We start from the raw sequence: 17,547 nt of genomic DNA, 5'->3' as shown, positions 1-17,547 counted from the left end.
ACCAACACGACCTTGGTGCTCTCAAATGGAAAGTAGATAGGAATACATACCACCACATGAGATGGATGACTAGTTGACTGGACTACATCCCTTCTTTGATAGGTTATCTCAACAGGTTCTGGAAAATTGAAACTAGTTTCAATTACCGAAACTTCCTCATTCTTCACAAGGCCACAAACTTGTAGAACACCTTGATCCATTAAGTCTTGAATATCAGCTTGTACCATCTTACATCCTTTTGGATGAATGACACATTCTTCACAATTATCATGGAAAGTACTAACTAGGTTAACTCCCATCAATCTTGCATGGAATACTAGGAATAGAGTTTTGATATCTTCAACATTTTTATCACACAAACATCAGATATATCTTCATTGGCATTAACAACACCATGCGTGGGAAAATTATTATTCTTTACATTGGGCCCAACATCTCTGAATGACAGAATCTTGCTTCTTACCAACTCCTGCATCTTGCTCTTCAATGCAAAACATCCTTCTAGATCATGTTTGGGAGCTCCCTCATTGAAATGACAGTGAGCATTTGTGTTGAACCACTATGGTACCATTTAGAAGGGGCACCCTTCAAGCTATCTTGGAAACAATGTATCATAAGTTTGTCATCCTCGACGTGTACGGCCATATTCTGATAATACATAATGAGATGACTTTTGGGGTATGACTGGCCCTCGTACTTATAAAAGTCAGAGGTCTTAAATTTCGTGGGGATGATAAGATCAGATACCAAGCACATTTCTCTAGCAGCAACACCAAAGACCTTATCGCCTTCCATTGCTCTTAATTTTTTCCCAAGAATCTGATAATTCTCCTTTATGCCATTTATATCCTCATGCATTTCATCCTCTTCATCAAAAGATTCGGGAGCATGGTATATCTGATGTTAATCTTCAAAGTCTGGTTTACACATACGTATGGATGATTGGTGGAGAGACAATATGGACCACGGGATACGCCTCGATGGTGAAGGGTAAAGGTACCGCTTGTTGTATGGACTGCAGAACACCGAAGGCTCCTTCCAACGGTGGCGTATAACCAGGAGGTAGACCATAATGAGGCCATGTGATGGGAACGGTTCTTGCATGTTAGGGCTCAAGGGTAGGACCAGAGACCTTTGAGGTGATTGTTACTTGAGTGTCCAACTTGGCATTGATGACTTGAAGCATCTCCATGATTTGACCCACATTTCCTTATAGGTCACCGAGTTCTGAGCTCACCTTTTCTAGTTCTTGTTCTTGATCGCCCATCCTTTGACGGGTCTTGGCTTGAGTGTTATAGTTGTGTTGAGGACTCAAGGTGGAAAGCTAGAGGAAAAAAATGGAATGAGTTTTTTTATTTTATTTGAAGGATGTATGAATGCATGGATGCATTTTTTGTTTGTTTTGTTTTATTTTCAAGGATTTTTATAAACTTTGCAGTTGTTAGCACATATTTTGAAAGTAATATGAATAGAACAGAACAAAAGACAAAGTCGGAAGCTGGTGCAAAAAGGCAACACTCGTTCATTCAAATGAAACCAGAAGTATTTAGTACAATAGTCAAATGGGCACAAAATTTTAAGCCAAATACAGATATCCAAGTCAATATAGGAATAGTACAAAGCAACACTCAAAAGGTCTTCTTAGCAACTCACTCTTTGAGGCCTTTCAGCTCGTCTTTGAACCTTCACATCATTCTCTCACAAATAAGGACAAGGTTACACACTGTAGGATGAGTGTCATTCCCATCTGTGTCATCTAAAGTGTTATCTAGTCTCCATGGAAGATCTCTAGTCACACTGTTGCAGAACTCTATGAGGTTATCCAACTTTGTACAGTATGTAGCAACAGCTGGATGAAAAAGTTTGATGGTGTGTTCATATGTGTCTAATACCCCATTCAAGTGTTTTATCTCATTTATCCAACCCATACTTTGGCTCTTCAAAGACTCATTCTTTCTAATGACGTGCTAACTCCTTATTAGTTTCTAGTTCGTCACACCTCTCTTTCTATACCCTAAGACAGATTTGAGAGGCTCTTCAGGTTTGTTCCTTGAGGCGAAGTTCACGTTCCACTTTTGCTTCAGAGTCTCGGAGTTACTCCTCAAGTTCTCAGATTTGAGCCTCAAGTTTCTCCTTTTCCTCCTTCTTTTGCTTGGTGGCTAGATTCCATCAATGTTTCCACTCTTGCCCAACTCTTTTAGCTTCATCCAATTGATCATGGAGTGATCATAACCCACCGTCGGCTTGACCTAGGCATTCTAATACTCTTTCCTTAAGATCTTGTTCAACCTTGTTCTTTTTTCGGATTTTAGCCAATATTTCTTTCCTTTGGTCATTTTTCCTCTTAAGAACCATTTTCTCTGGTTTCCTTGTAGAGGTTGGATTGTAGTTCTTCCTTTTATTTTTCAAGCCTATCCATTGTGGCTCTAAGCTCTTCCACTTCCTCAAGAGAAACGGGTATGGTTCTGGCGAAGTGGATCTCGGAGGCACCTCTATAAAGAAAGGAAGTTTCACAATTTTGACTCTCACTATAACCCACTGTTGGTAAGATACCCTATACACATCTTTCCTCTTTCCTAATTTTGTCCCTTTGGTGTGAACTTGCTCCCAAGATCGGATAATATTATAGAGTATGGATGGATCACTAGTTCCCATATCATTTAGAATCATCTCCTCCAATTCCATGTCATCGGGTTTCCCATGCATAGGGTATCCAAATTTTTGTAAAGCCAACATAGGATCGTAACGTATACAACCTTTAAATCATATTAAAGGTACATTGAGAAAACTTCCACGACTGACGGTGATTTCTTTGACATTCAGTTTATTGTGGTACCAAGTGACACCCTTGCTATATAAAGGCACCAAAGTTCAGGCCTAATCCTCATCAGTCATCGTATCGATGGGAGCATTGAGTTTGAACACGTCTGAAACAAGCCAATTATATAGTAATAAGAGACAACATATCAACGTGCCAATCTTCTTCTCGTGATAAGTATGCAAAGTGTGAAAAGTATCTGCTAGAAGCGGAGGGACTAGACTTTGTCTTTCCTTCCAAATGGCCCAAAAGGCGTTGATGGTTGCTGAATCTATAAAAAGCCTTCAAAAGTTGGGAACAACAGTAGCTCATATATGAGGAGAGCTAGTATGTTTGCCAATGTATCCCAATGACGTACCATAAACAACTTTGCAGTTTCTCCTTCCAAGTAAGCTCTCCAAAAACCAGAGAGTTTCTCCCTTTTTTCCAATTAAACATTGCATCAGAGATAGAAATTTGGAGTGCAATAGTTAATGCCTCTACTTTAGGTATCTGGCCAATTCTAGTGTATGGTGCCCTTCCCTTCATGGAGAATCCCAAGAGTCCTTCAAGTTCCTCCAAGATCGAAGTCAGTTCAAACTCTTGGAACAAGAAACTTCGGAGTGGGGGATCATAAAATTGGACTAAGACGGTGATGGTCGGTGTCTAAACATTAACTGAGAGGAACCCCAAAATCTTACCAAATTTACCTTCTAGAGTGACCCTGAAGCATGGAGGGAGCTCACTTAGAAGCCTCACTATGTTGACAGTGTCTGGAATCTTAGCCTTGAGTTGCATTGCTTTCTTCTACATGAACTTATTACAAGCTTTAAATGCTAACAACTGTGCGTACAAAGATTCCCTGGAAATTTTTTGCATGACCGTCATGATGCTTATGAAAATGATTTATGAATGCATGGTTTTGGGCTTGAAATATCATAAGTAACTCGTAACTCCTTACTTGGTAGGCTTTTTAGCAGATAGTTCTAGGTAGGGTACACATAAACCCACTCACATGATAGTTTATATGTTGATGAATAAGGCTCCCAGAGTCACGGACTCTAATCGTATCAATGTCATGCAACAGGCTAGCCGCTTTATGACAAGAGTCATGAAAAGGTCTATTCTGAGTGGGGGTTTCGTGCTAGGCGCACAAAGAGTGGTAATTGGAGTATAACACTACACAACCACCAAAGCATAATTTGGTTCTAAGAGGGATCCTAGAGTCATGGACACTTGATAAATCAACATTATGCGACGGGTTAGTTGTCTTATAACAAGATCAACGAAAATGTCTACTCTAGGGGGAGTCTTCATGCTAGGCATGCAAGGAGTGACCCTTGGAGACTAACACTACAAAACTTTCAATTCTAAACTATGTGTTCTCTCTTTTTTTTCCAAAGCTCTGGTGTATAGCTTTACTCCTGATATCATTCCTAGATCCCAAGACAGTATGACAATGAGCATATATAATGAAAGAGAAAGCAATAAAAGAAAATAAATAATAAACATATAGAAATAAAGATAGCAAACATAAAGAAAACAAATAAGAAAAGCCAAAATTTATCGCAAATTTAACTAAATTATGCTTGACTCTCTCTTGCATGGAGTTGTCCTCAGCAGAATCTCCATATGTCGTACCTTGAAAAATACGATCTTTTGTGAAACGCATTGCACGCTCGTAGAAAAATGTGTTCGAATAGAGTCGCCACCAAACTTTGTTTATTCCAATGAAGGAATAGGAAAATATAGATAAAACCTTTAAAAAGAACATGGTTGTCGCAACCATATTTGGGTTCGTGAATCGATTACGTAAGGCTAAGGCAATATCATCCCTCACGTCTGTTGTACTCAATGGGAACCTTTTAGTTAAATTTGAAATTTAGAATGTTAGCTTACATCAATTGTTTTCTTCTTGTGATTAAAAAGGCTAAAGAGGAGAAAAAAAGGGTCGCAAAAGTTTTTTATATTAATGTTCCTAACAAGATTAGGGGTCTTGCTCCTATGTATCTTCGAGTGTGATGGAAAACTCAGGATATATGTGGTTCTGGGTAGAAAAAAATTTGTTGGTCGATTTTAGCGAAATTTATTTTGTCGCAATCGACAGAAAACATTGTTTTACCCAAAATAGGTGAGGAGCGGGTGTTTGTATCATATTGAATAGAGTTTTACATATCATCATTCACGGGAAAACGTCACTTATCTCAACTCAACGGTTGTGGATAAAGCATTTTTTTGCATCATCTCGAGACGAAATATCTTTCGTTTGAAAAAAAGTTTTGAAGATTGTGCCAAAGGAAAAATGGTTTGAATGTATTTGATGTTTTTATAAGCGAATGAAGAACACTCGATAAGAATGAGACATAAGCCTCGTGATCAAACATTTGGGGTTTCACCAGAATGCTAGATTCCAACGACCCCTTTTTTCATTCGAATTATTTAAGAATTTTGTTTAATGGACGACGAGCGCTTGATAAGAACAAGACGAATGTCTTGGAATCAATTATTCAAGGGTTCAACTGGAATGTTACACTCCAACGGTCCTTTTTAGTCCAAGTTTACTAAGTGTTTTAGGATCAAAAGAAAAGAATGAACAACTAACCTAAAATGCGTGTCTCGAGACCGATTATTCGAGTGTTCCATTGGAATACTAGACTCCAATGTTCCTCTTCTTTCGCATTTGTTAAGAAAAAGAAATTGATATTATGTTCGATTTAAGAAAAGTCACTCGATGTTGATCGAGGTTTGATTCGAGTAAATGAGAAATGATATGAATTGAAAATGAAACGTTAGAAGTTAGTGAAATGTGGAGAGAGATTATTTACATGCACAATATGAACATGGATAGAGATTACTCAGTAAAAATGATTAGACTTATTTAAATCAAATAATCTAAAAATCAAAAAAATACACTTAATAATTAGAAAAGAAAATGATTAATTAAATCTAATTAATTAATTAAATAATTAATTACTTAATCAAAATATTTTATAAAAAAATACAATAAGGGTAATGCATATTAATATGGGAGGTGTAACAATCAATATTAAATTAGGCTCAAACCCAAGGTCTCAAACCAACCAAACCCTAATTATCATAAATAAAGAAAATAAAACAAATAAATAACAAAAGAAAGAAAAGAAGACAAAAAAAATGTTGCATATGAACTGATGTAGGAGGCGCCCTATTTGCCTCTTAGAGACCAATTTCAAAATTTGAAATTTAGCAACTAGCCTACCACATTGTGCCACGTGTCACTGTCATAAAAAAAATTAAAATAATATAAAAAAAAACAAAAGATGCAGACTTGAAACACCCTCACTCTCTCAAATTGAAATGTAAGCATGACAAGAAAGAAAGTAAATGTTTTTCTCTCTTTCTTATTATGTTCATGTTCCAACAAAGAAAAAAAACTCTTTTGTTCAAATCCAAACACAAACCTTAATCTCCACCTCAAACTCAAACAAAACACATTCATATTTAAAAAGAAAACACAAATAAAAAACAAAAGATTCATGTGAACTGATTCATACAAGCGAGAAAGGGAAGAGTCGAAAACCAACTAAAGGAATGGAATTACCAAAGAGTTGCTGTAAACACGAGTGAAATTGAAACAGAATCAAAGTTGAGGTGGTTGTGTTGCTGTTGAGTTTTTGTGTTTGGTTCTGTTTATGCTTTGGTGGCGGAGGAACTCGTGTGATTACGGTTGTTGATGGCAGCATGGTGTGACGCCGGAGATGGAGCTTGTGGTGGTGCCGAAAATTCGAACGAAGGGAGTATGTTGGACGTGGTTTGGTGATTTATTGGTGGTTGAGTCACTGTTTGGTGGAAGATGAGTTCGAAGGTGATTCAAGCCTTCAAGGTTATTTTGTGGTGAATGGTGGTGTTTGATGGTGAAGGTAGGTTCATTGCAAAGTGGTCGCGGTTGTTGTTTGATGGTGGACGATAAGTGTTATGTGTAACACCTCAAAATTTGCCCTCCTCTTTGGAGACTAGTTTGACATTTTGCATTTCATTTTTTAGGACATTAGGCATTGCATTTTGCATATCATCTGAAAATAAGAAAGTCATCCTCCAAAGTCTTTTCAGAAGATGGGGAGGTTAAGTGATTCAAGCCTAAGGGTCTCTGTGAATTGATGATCAACCATCTGAGGGTTTGCATTTCAGTTAGGGTTTCCTGATCCTTCAAAGGTATTGAGCATCATCTTGTTTGCAAGGATATATTACCATCATCATGGTTATGTCATCATCCAGGGCTTCATTGTGCATTCTCAAGTTCCTTTGGATTAGGGTTTTGACCTCTGGTCAACCCTAATCAATGACTTCCTTCCAGCCAGGGTTTCTCAAGGAGATAAAGTATTTTATTGAGATGGAGATCACATGATCATTATGAGGAGCTTACAGGAGCTAGGGGTTCATTTTTGAGCAATTTCCTCAAGTGGTAGAGGCTCAAGCTAATCAGGGCATGTCAAGGTCATCTGAGGACCACAAAAGTCAACTGTGCAAGAGCTGAGGACTATGAGGTGGGGAGATGAATTTAAACACCTCAATCATGTTCAAAAGAAGTTCATTTGTCATTCTAAGCATCTATCTTGAAGATTTTGAAGCCATGGCAAAAGTTTCCAAAAATGGAAAGTGACCTGTAATTGAAAGTTTCCAAAAATGGCAAGTTTTTGGTCCACATTCAACTTGACTTTTCAACATCAAAGAAGCTTCAAATGGATTTTTGTTGAACATGAAAGTTGAATATCTTCCTCTCCTCTTTTCAAAAAGTCCTATATCATGTCCATCTGGTGATTGGTTGAGAATTTATGGTCAAATGATTACAAAGTATGCATGGAAGTTCAAAATGCCATAACTTTTGACTTAAAACTCCAAATTGGTCCACTCTTTTTGCAAAATGCTCCTTATGACCAAGACTTTCCAAATCAATCATTGCCTTGCATGAAAAAATCTCACATGATCAAGTTTCCATACAAGTGCATTTTGGAGGGAAAATTGACAATTCAAAATTGGTGGATCACATGAGCAAAATTCCAATCCAATGTTGTTTATTGACTGATTTTAAGTTGAATTGAAGCTTAGCATGGCACTGTTCACGTGCACATTGCTCATGCTAAGCACACTTGCCAAATTTGCAAAAACACCTTATATCTCATTAATCCCAATTAACCATTGCCTAATCTTGATTACAGTATCATTAGCATAGAGTATATAAGCTTAAGCATAACTATTTTTCAGAGGAGAACAATTTCAGATCTAAAAATTTCATTTCCCTCTTAATTTTCTCTCTCATCGAATCTCAAAATTCTTCACACAAACACCAAGTTTCTTTGTAGATTTATGATCCTGGTATAGTTTGGAGCAAGAATCAACCATTACTTTGGCCAATTCAGTCCAGAATCGTGCAGATCCAAAGCTTGAACATGAAGATGGAGTTCTGAAATTGAGCTTGATTTGAGGATTTTCAATTGTTATTTCGTGCATAAAGCTTCAAGTTGAGGTTAGAGGAGAAGATTTGGACATTTTGGAGGCTTGAACACGTGAATTTGAACACTGCAAGTTCCAAGTAAGTGAAATTCGATCTTCACCATTTGTTGTTTCATGTACATAATTGGATAGATCATTTGATGCTGATGATTCTGATAGCTTTAGATTTGGATTTGGTTAAGTAATGAGCCTGTTATGTTGATTTGAATTTTTGATGTTCATGTTGTTTCTCTTCGATCCGTGCGTATTAGTGAGAGTTAGATCAAATGAATAGGATATTCGTATTCCTCATTGAAAGACGATTCGAACCATGTATAGTTTGTTAATTTCTGGAAAATTTGTTCATGTTGCTCCGCCTGTACCATCGGAGAAGACGGTGGAAACCACCGCGCTCCACCGTCTGGTTTTGGCCTAGGGTTTCTATTTTAAACGCTGCGTTTTGGCGCCCTTGACCCTAGCTTGCGCGAGTTCGATTCTAAGCGCATGTTGTTTTTTGATTTCCAGTTGATTTTCCAATTGAGCGCGCCTTGGACCTGCTTGGCATGTGTTCGATCCTTGGCAATGTTTGTTTAGTTGATTTATTTTGTAAAGGCGCCTTTGAGCCTTAGAGCGCTGGTTCGATCCTTCGCTCAAGCATTTTCTGAAATTGCATTTGTGAATTCTCATTTGCCTTGCCTTACCTGAGTTCGAATCTGGCTTGTGTGCATTTTCTATTTCATTCGAATTTCATTTTCCACATGATTTTCATTTTATTTCATTTTGTTCATTCAACTTCAAAAAATCATAAAAAATAGTAAACATGTCCAATGTGATACAAATTTTTTTCCACATGCTTGTGTTGATGTCTATTATTTTTTGATGTTAATTTCCTGATTTTTGTGTTGCTGGATTTTTAATTGGGATTGTTTGTTTGAACATGATGCCAATTTGCTATGTTGTGCTAATTGATTTATGGAATGCTCATGGTTAATCCAATTGCCTTGAAATTTGACATGCTTAATCCTAACATGTGACTTGTTTTTTTGGCTTTTGTTTGGCATTTTTATCACTTGATACCATTATTTTGGAGACATGAAAATGTAGTGTGACATTTGGTGTAACATTTTGTGCCTTGCATTTGTGCATTTTCATTCATACACCAATTAAGCTCTTTTGGATTTAATTTTTGGTATGATGCTTGTTCATAACATGATAAACTCACATAAAAAGTTTCATGATCATTGGATACATTTCTGTTTTGTTTTAGATTTTCTATTTTTGATGTCCAATTTTGATCACATTGCTTGTCTTTGTTTTACATGAATCATTTGATGCCCTTGCCTTATGAATTGGCTTTGGTCCTTTTGAGGACTCTTTCTTGTTTGATTGAATGTGCTTCATGTGAAATATTGACTTCTGTTTTGTTCATTTGACTTGCTTTGACCCTAGTCTTTGTACTAGTGGTTTGTGCTTACTAATTGAGCTTTGTGTTTCAGGTTTGAGCATTTGGCACTAATGGTTGGTGTGGTCTCATTATTTGAGATGCAAGATGCTTTGATTACTAACCCTTGTTGTGTTGTAGGTCAATTGATGTGATGAACTCACTTGAGTGCTTGCACTTATGACTTGCATTGTGTAGATATTGGAAAGTCCCACTGTTGTTATCTGTTGGTTTTCTGAATACAATATTAACTGTTTAAGCTTTTGTACAGGTACATTAGTCGCTTGCTAGCTTTGCTTTTGCTTAAGCTTTGGAGTATGGTTGATACACCACTGAGGTAGTTTAGCCTTCTCACTCCATGTAGTCTGGAAGCCCTGTCACTTTTTTGGCAGGCGTTTGGCTGAAGTCCTCCTTATGAGGCTCTGATTGTGATTGTTTATATTTGTGCCAAAGACCTCCTTGTTAAGGCATGTTACTTGTTAAGTCCTCCTTAGTGAAGAGGCAATTGACAGATAGAAGGGATTAGCAATCAATCCCCTGTTATTCAGTGAGTCGTTCATTATGCTCGCACTACGTGCTGATGCTCTTGAACAAGTACCCAAGATCTTTGTATAGAGTCAATCAAGTGGAATAGGGTCCCTCTTTCTGGATCCCCACGCTTTCTTTGATTCAAGCTCACCCAGGCCAGGGTTAAGAGCATGAGGTCTAATCCTCATTCCCATATTTCATCGGCTTCACCCTAACTCTCAATGTTAGTGGTTAAGAACTTTAGCATACCCCTACAGTTTTAGCTTGTTTGTCGAGGTTGATGTGACCCCTCTTGACTAAAGCCCAACCATTTGCCTGAGCCTCTTGTTTGTATATAGAGTGTGATGCTTTATCATTTGTGATTGGTGTTTATTTGTTGTTTAAACTGACTTGCTTCCTGTGTGAGTTAGGTTCTGATTAGAGACCTCAACTTAGGGATATCGTTTGCATGACAACTTTTAGGCTCGAGTCTTAGTCTCCCTATTAGTTTGTTTGCTTCCCTGGTCTTTGGTTAGGAGAGAGTTTCTCCCCTGTTAAGGGGAACTATGTCGCCCTGATTCTCATACCAGATGAGATACGTAGGCAGGAGATCGAGCGAGATCTCTCCGGGGACCTTTTTTTCTTTTTTGATTGTGTTTGACCTTTTGTTTCTTTTGACGTCTCAGCGTCTCGTTGTGTTTGTGTGACAGCTACTAGGCTCGAGTTCCAGACTCCCTATTAGCTTGTCAATCTAATAACCTTTTTCTTTGGTGTTCGCTGGTTAGCGTGTGCTCTTATTTGGAGTCGGATGTAAGTCCATGTATTGGCATTCTGTTTCCTTTTTGTTGTCAGGAGTCGGATATAAGTCCATGGATTGGCATTCTGTTTCCTGTTGAGTGTTTTTTTGACATCTCAGCGTCTCTTTTCGGTGTTTTATTTCGGCGTGCGTTAGCCAAGCTACGAGTGCTCTGATTCTTACTCTGGATAGAGAAGATACGTAGGCATATGATGCGATGTCCTAACGAGCATGTTCCCCATTTCCCTGAACTACGTTGAGTCTGATGTTTGTTTCTGACAAACTACGTAGGCCCAGGATGCGACATCCTGCCGAGTCCGTTTCCTCCGTCTTCTTTCACCTGTTTATTATTCCAGCGTGTGTGCATTCTCTTTGAGCAGTTTTTTTAGCAACCTTATCCTATTCTTTTAAGCGTGGATCCCGTCGAGTACGACGGACGTGAGGGGTGCTAATACCTTCCCCTTGCGTAACCGACTCCCGTACCTTGCAATCTCTGGTCGTAAGACCGTTCCTTTCCCTTTCTTAGGTTAGTCCTGCGCTTCCTTTCCGTCATAGGATGAATAACGTCGATGGCGGCTCTGTAAACTTATTTTTTTCCGCCGGTTGTTTTTCGCGTTGCGACAGCTGGCGACTCTGCTGGGGAGATAAGTTGACCTCTTGCTGGTCCATCTTCCCTAAGCGAGTCAATCCTAGCGCTCTTTAGGGTAGTTTGGGTTGCTTTTACTGCTTTATTTATTGCATTTATGATTATTATACTGTGATTGTATATACTTGCATATATGTCTGCATGCATCATATTATTATTGTGCTGGATTCTGGACAGGTGTGGTTCCTATGATTTGGGGTGGGTGTTCTGAGTGGGGCTAAAACCCAGGCCCGAGTATACACCTAGGATTAGCGTGGTCTCACGTCTCCTCACATGTTGGATCAGCATGTTGTTGTGACGTGACATACCACAGCCGGACGAGGTTCATCTGAGAGAGCTCTTTCAGGTGGAGTTATTCCACTTTGGTTGGGTTACCTCTTTTGAGCTGTTGACTTCGGTGACCGTTCTTTCCCAGATCTTTGGTTTAGATGATCTTATGAGAGCTGCAACGGTACACCCGAAAGGGCAAACCCGTTGAGTATCTTGTCTGATTGTCGAGACCATTATCCGTCTTAGGATGACCTTATTAGAATTCACCTATGAGGGGAGGGTTTGACTCTTACAGGCACAGGTTCTGATGGTGACTTTGGTTCAGTCGGATTTATGGATATTTATTTTTGATACGCCGGAGTTCTGTCTGTGGTATTTATCAGCGGGTTCCGTTTATTTCGGATCCCCGGGTTGAATTTGAGGTCACTTGTTCAGAGGATCTTGTTGTTATCCGTTCGGTGGATTTTCTGTGATGATGGTGATATATTGTCATACCCCGATTTTGATCCTGAAATTCTTCCATTTTTTTTATTTTTTTTATTTTTGCATTTGCATACATTCATCAGTATAAAATGGATTTTAATATCTTGACTTTTTTATTTTTTAATTTGATTTTAATTTCAAATTAAGTTTAATTCCAATTGTCAATTTAATCTTAATTGTTTATTTTTACTAATGATTAAAACTCTAATCGATTTTTATTTCCAAATGAATGTTAGAGTTGATATCCAAGTAATTTTAAATGAATTATAAATTAATTTGATTTTAATTTGGTTTTTACTGATTTGTTATTATTATTTAAATTGATATTTAAGTTAGTTTTGGATTATGCCTAAAAATCCTTTCCATTTTATAAACCAACTTCTCAATTATCCACATTTTATGATCATTTGCATATCCATAAAAAAGGCAATATAAAAAAAGCATGGTACGTAATGCTACATTCTCATACACTTCATTCCATTAATATTTACATATCATGAGCACATTTTACATATTAAAACAAGCATTTTACATAAGCATTACATTATGCCTCATTGGTTATTCATATACATTTTATGCTACATACATCAAACTTCATGGCATACATCATGAGCAATTCAAATGAAAAAAGTCTATCCGAGTCCCGCAACAACAACAACGGAGCCTTCTGCAACCAAACCCGTCGAATACCTCTCAAATCAGTCATGCAAACGTCATCTGCTATGCAGCCTTCGGCGGTGCGGTCAATTCTATCCAACCTGCAATATCACAGCAGTCCCGATTTCATTTACAAAAGCCACAACAGCAACTGTTAAATATCATGACAAAGGAAACAATACACAGAACAGTAGCAACCTACACAATAACCAGAAGACAGCCAATAAACCAAACTTGCAATGAAATTCAAAAAGACAAACAGTAAAAATGCTACTCAAATGCTTCCCAAACACAAGTGAATTCTGCATAAAATCAAAAGCCAAAACCTGCATCACAACGTGCCGTGCATCTTAAAGCTACAACAATTTTGCCACAAGAACATGTCGTGGTCACAAAATCTGCAGCATAAAATGTGACCGGCAAACACTAAGCAGAGGCTGCTCTTTAGTGGGGAATTATATGCAAGCATTTGCAGTCAGAAGCACATGCCTTAGGCTCTAATGCTGCAGCCACGGTGGATACCGAAAGCAGAAGTATATGCTGCAGAAGCATCAGATGAAGAATGACATATTACCTGTAACGCCCGTCAAGAAACCTGCTGCCTATGCCAGTGGAGCCGTTTGAATCAAACAAATCATGTTATGTTTGCTCCGAGAGTCCGGTATTGCTTGAAATAAACACAAACCGCTCAAAATTGAAGGAAGTTGTTGAAAAGATCATCAAGGCTAAGCTTAGGACGAACCTTCCACTTATTATGAATGCTTCAAACCTTCTCTATGAGGCCGGTGATATTGAGGACGACATGGTTGCAAAGTTATGATGCTAATCTTGAAAAGGTCCTAGTTGTTTTTTCTTTCTCCTGTAACTGGTGGTACAATGCTTATAGTGGAGGATTTCCAACAGAGATTGAAATATGATATCAATATAAAACACAGAGAGGAATTTGATGAAGAGAAAGAACCTGTAGAATCCCGTGGCAATCAATAAGCAGCTTGCGTTTCATATCCATGGCTCTGAGAATTTCACATTAGATTTTATTCTTTTCCAAAATCAGCATTGTAGTGTGCACTAGATTCAAAGTTCTCTTTGCCTCATTCAATTTCCTTACGGCCTAGAAGCAATGTAAAGAGATACAGTAAGGTAGAGCCTTCATAGAGAAATTCATACAAAGGAAAAATTGCTTCCTGAGCAATAGAGCCTACTCTTCGCATGTTGGAACGAGCCCTTGATGCTTGTCAAAAAATGAGTCTCCAAGACTGGGCCAATGGATTGCTGAAAAAAATTAATAAATTTGAACATTAATTGATTTCGGCAGACAGCAGAATGCACACATCACAGCAGGGAGTCTATCTTTGGGGCATAGAAGTTGTAAGTCTGATTGCAGGTATATGCAATGGGATGCGATGATGATCAAGGTCCTACCTGCAATGACGATAACCAGATTAGTACATTGATGTGCTAATGCAATTACAGCAAGCATGACGTTTACCGGTTTTTGCTGAAAGAGAATGAGCAGGGTTTAAGGTGTACTAGGAGGAGGCTTATTATCATATTGCAATCATATGCCGTAGAAAATAACCTGGCAAAATCATGACTCTCGACATCTCAGCGGGTCGAAGCAAACTTGCTGCAGGTTGTATGATTTTCCCCCAAAGTCTACAACAGATGAGATGTTTAGAACACTTCCTTCCTCAAAAATCGATTGGTTTGCACATGCTGTAGAGGATAAAAGTAATGTCAACTCATCTGCATTTGAAAAATATTGGAACTATTTTGGGAGATAAAGTACATGGTTTTACATACCTAGTTGATATATCTGCAAACTTGTCCAAGGGATTGGGTTCTCAGCACTCTCCAGATTTGCAGAGTAAATTGGATAGGCATGCATCATTCTCGTTTTTCCTCTGCAATAACCGTCCACTTTCAAACCACCAAACCGTCTTTAACTCCTTCCAAATACCTACGGTTAATCCCACGTCATCCTCTGGTTTAGAATTTGACAGTAAAGTCTGGGGTGGCTGGGATTTGGAGGGGTGTTTGTCTAATCTGAATTCTTCAATCAAGCCATCGTTTTGTGGGTCTCTTCTTGGAGGATTAAGTAAACCTCATAGTACTGTTAGATATGCTACAAAGAAGTTGCTGGATCTTAGAGAGCAGAAATCATCAACTCTATCGGATGCTATTGTCGACCATACGCAGATTTTGAGAAGTAGGTCCACTCGCTTAAAAGAGGTCTCGGATCAAATTGGCTCATAAGCTTTCCGAAGAAGCTGAAAAATTGGATATACCGTTCCAATTCAATCCTGTTGTTAGCAAGCTAGAAAATCTTGATTCCGACAAACTTCGTGTGAAAACCGGGGAGCGTTTGCAATAATTTCTCTACTGCAATTACATTCTCTTTTGGCTTTGGATGATGAGTCGTCATCCTCAAGGGGAAAAACTCCTATTTTGTCAAGAAACTCAATAATCTTCACGTTCACGCCTCTAAGCGTGTATTCATCTCAGCGTGTATTCGTCTCAAATTTGGCCATGGCGGAAGAAGCATCAACCCAATGCTTTTACCAAAAAGGACTGAAAAGGCTGCTGCCAGTACTCCTAAGTTTCCATCGAAGGCCAAGAAATTCACTGCAGTAAAAGCAATAAACAAGGCAGTAAGATTTCAAAATTCGAAATTTCCCAATTTGGGGATTAAGGCAAAAGCGAAAAAGAAAGCATATGCTCAGATTACCTTTCCGAGTCCAATGATCAAAGAAGGCACTCCAATTCTGAGCATCCAAAAGCAATCCTGGAACTTTCTCCTTTCGAACTCTTGAGCATCAATTTGTAACCCTAATCCGGGGCATAAATAGATGAGAGCGATTCAGAGAGAAGGGGGAAGAAAAACGGCGAAACTTAAAACCCTAAATCTAAGAAAGATCAAGAAAAACGAACCTAACAAAGAGAGCTCATTGCAAGCTCGCTGCCACCACCGAATCATATCCAAAGGTGAGCACCACTTCGTTTTCCCTCTGAATCTCTCTTATGTGGCGTCTTTAGGTTTGAGAGGATTGAGGGTGAGAGAGACGCGATTGGAAGAGATTGAGAGAGGTGATTGCGTTTGAGATAGGTTTGGGATGAGCGATAGAGAAGCGATAGAGAAGCGATAGAGACGACAAACAAGGTTTAGAGAGAAGTTGAGAGAGTGAGTAGGACGGGGAGTTTTCTTTTTCTTTTTGTTTCTGTCTTTGTGAGAGAGAGATGGCGAATCTTCAGAGATTTTGCGCCTCTCTATTCTCTTTTCCTTTTATTTATTCTTTTTTTTTTAATAATAATAAAAAGTATTCAAAACCCAATTAATTGGCAGGTCTAGTTTTTACCATCTGCCATTTATTTTGGCCTGTTGGTATTATTGGTAATTAAAATTGCAATCCCCACCCAACAGCCAGGCGGCTAGGGTTGCGTTTGGGATTCCCCCATTTATTTTAATTAATCATCCATTATTAGACCATCCCTTTCTTATTTTTATTTTAATTCATACTTTTAATTTACCTTAGTTTATATATTTAAATTAGTATTAGAATATCAGTTAGTTAGTAAATGGTCTGGTGGAGGGGAGTGACTTCTAGATCTTTAGTGTAGTGGGTTCGATACTCCTAGGTGTAGTTTTTCATTCTTTTAATATTTTCTTTTTATGCTTTATTATTCACATTTCTTTTTTTATCATTTATTGTTTAATAATATAGATTTTTTTTTTCTTTTAATTGCATCATGCATTCGAAACCATTTTTTTTAACTTATAAAAATCATATTTTCTCGATTTAATATCGAGCCCCTTTTTCACACCCTTGTAAGTCGATTGCTTTTTAAGCATCGCCGTCAACCTCACATAGCTTACTCTTGGGCTTTCTTACAATGAGCCGGTTCTCTTGCACTTACACTCATGCATTATTTGTTTGTGCCCGATTTTATTTATTTCATGATTTTTTAATCCCCATTTGACAAAATGTACCCCATTCCCCCAATGTGTAATAATCTTGTACTATTTTATTTCTCTATTGCTTGGTTGTTTAGTTAGATACTAATATAAGAATAAAATCAACAATTTCAAAAAATACAAAAATAAAGACTCGATCCAACGTCGAGCATTTTCTCAATAAACAAAGCAACTCATTTCTCCCTCCTATTCCATCCCATCTCAAAACTTCATCAAATGCTTGATCCAACGTCAAGTCATTTTTCATAATAAAAACTCAAAAAATATTAATCCCTATCTAGACTTTTTCAATAAAGATGGAAATGGAACGTGGCGTATGCCGTGCACTCCTGAGACTAGGATTCGAGATGTATATCTCGCCAATCCTCGCTTTCGCCATCATCCGAGTTCATCCACTTTGTTCTCTCGAACACTCATTCAAATTTCTCAAACGTCCATCAATACTTGATCTAGGTCAAGTCATTTTCACAATAAAAACCAAAATAACTAATTCTTACTTAAACACTTT

General features: G+C 38.0%; 1 long non-coding RNA gene across 1 annotated transcript; it reads right to left on the bottom strand.

The window, feature by feature from the left end:
- Positions 1–14,052: 14,052 nt before the first annotated feature.
- LOC127101094 (uncharacterized) lies at positions 14,053–16,269 on the bottom strand. The gene is made up of 5 exons (XR_007794562.1): positions 15,998–16,269; positions 15,795–15,895; positions 14,870–15,691; positions 14,269–14,782; positions 14,053–14,177 (listed from the first exon to the last, which is right to left on the bottom strand). It is a non-coding gene; the product is annotated as an uncharacterized LOC127101094 (long non-coding RNA).
- Between the last annotated feature and the right edge of the window lie 1,278 nt (positions 16,270–17,547).

This window comes from Lathyrus oleraceus, chromosome 7, assembly GCF_024323335.1.
Source record: "Lathyrus oleraceus cultivar Zhongwan6 chromosome 7, CAAS_Psat_ZW6_1.0, whole genome shotgun sequence".
NCBI lineage: Eukaryota > Viridiplantae > Streptophyta > Magnoliopsida > Fabales > Fabaceae > Lathyrus > Lathyrus oleraceus.
Note: the sequence above shows the minus strand (reverse complement) of the source record. Positions and strands in the feature narration are given on the sequence as shown.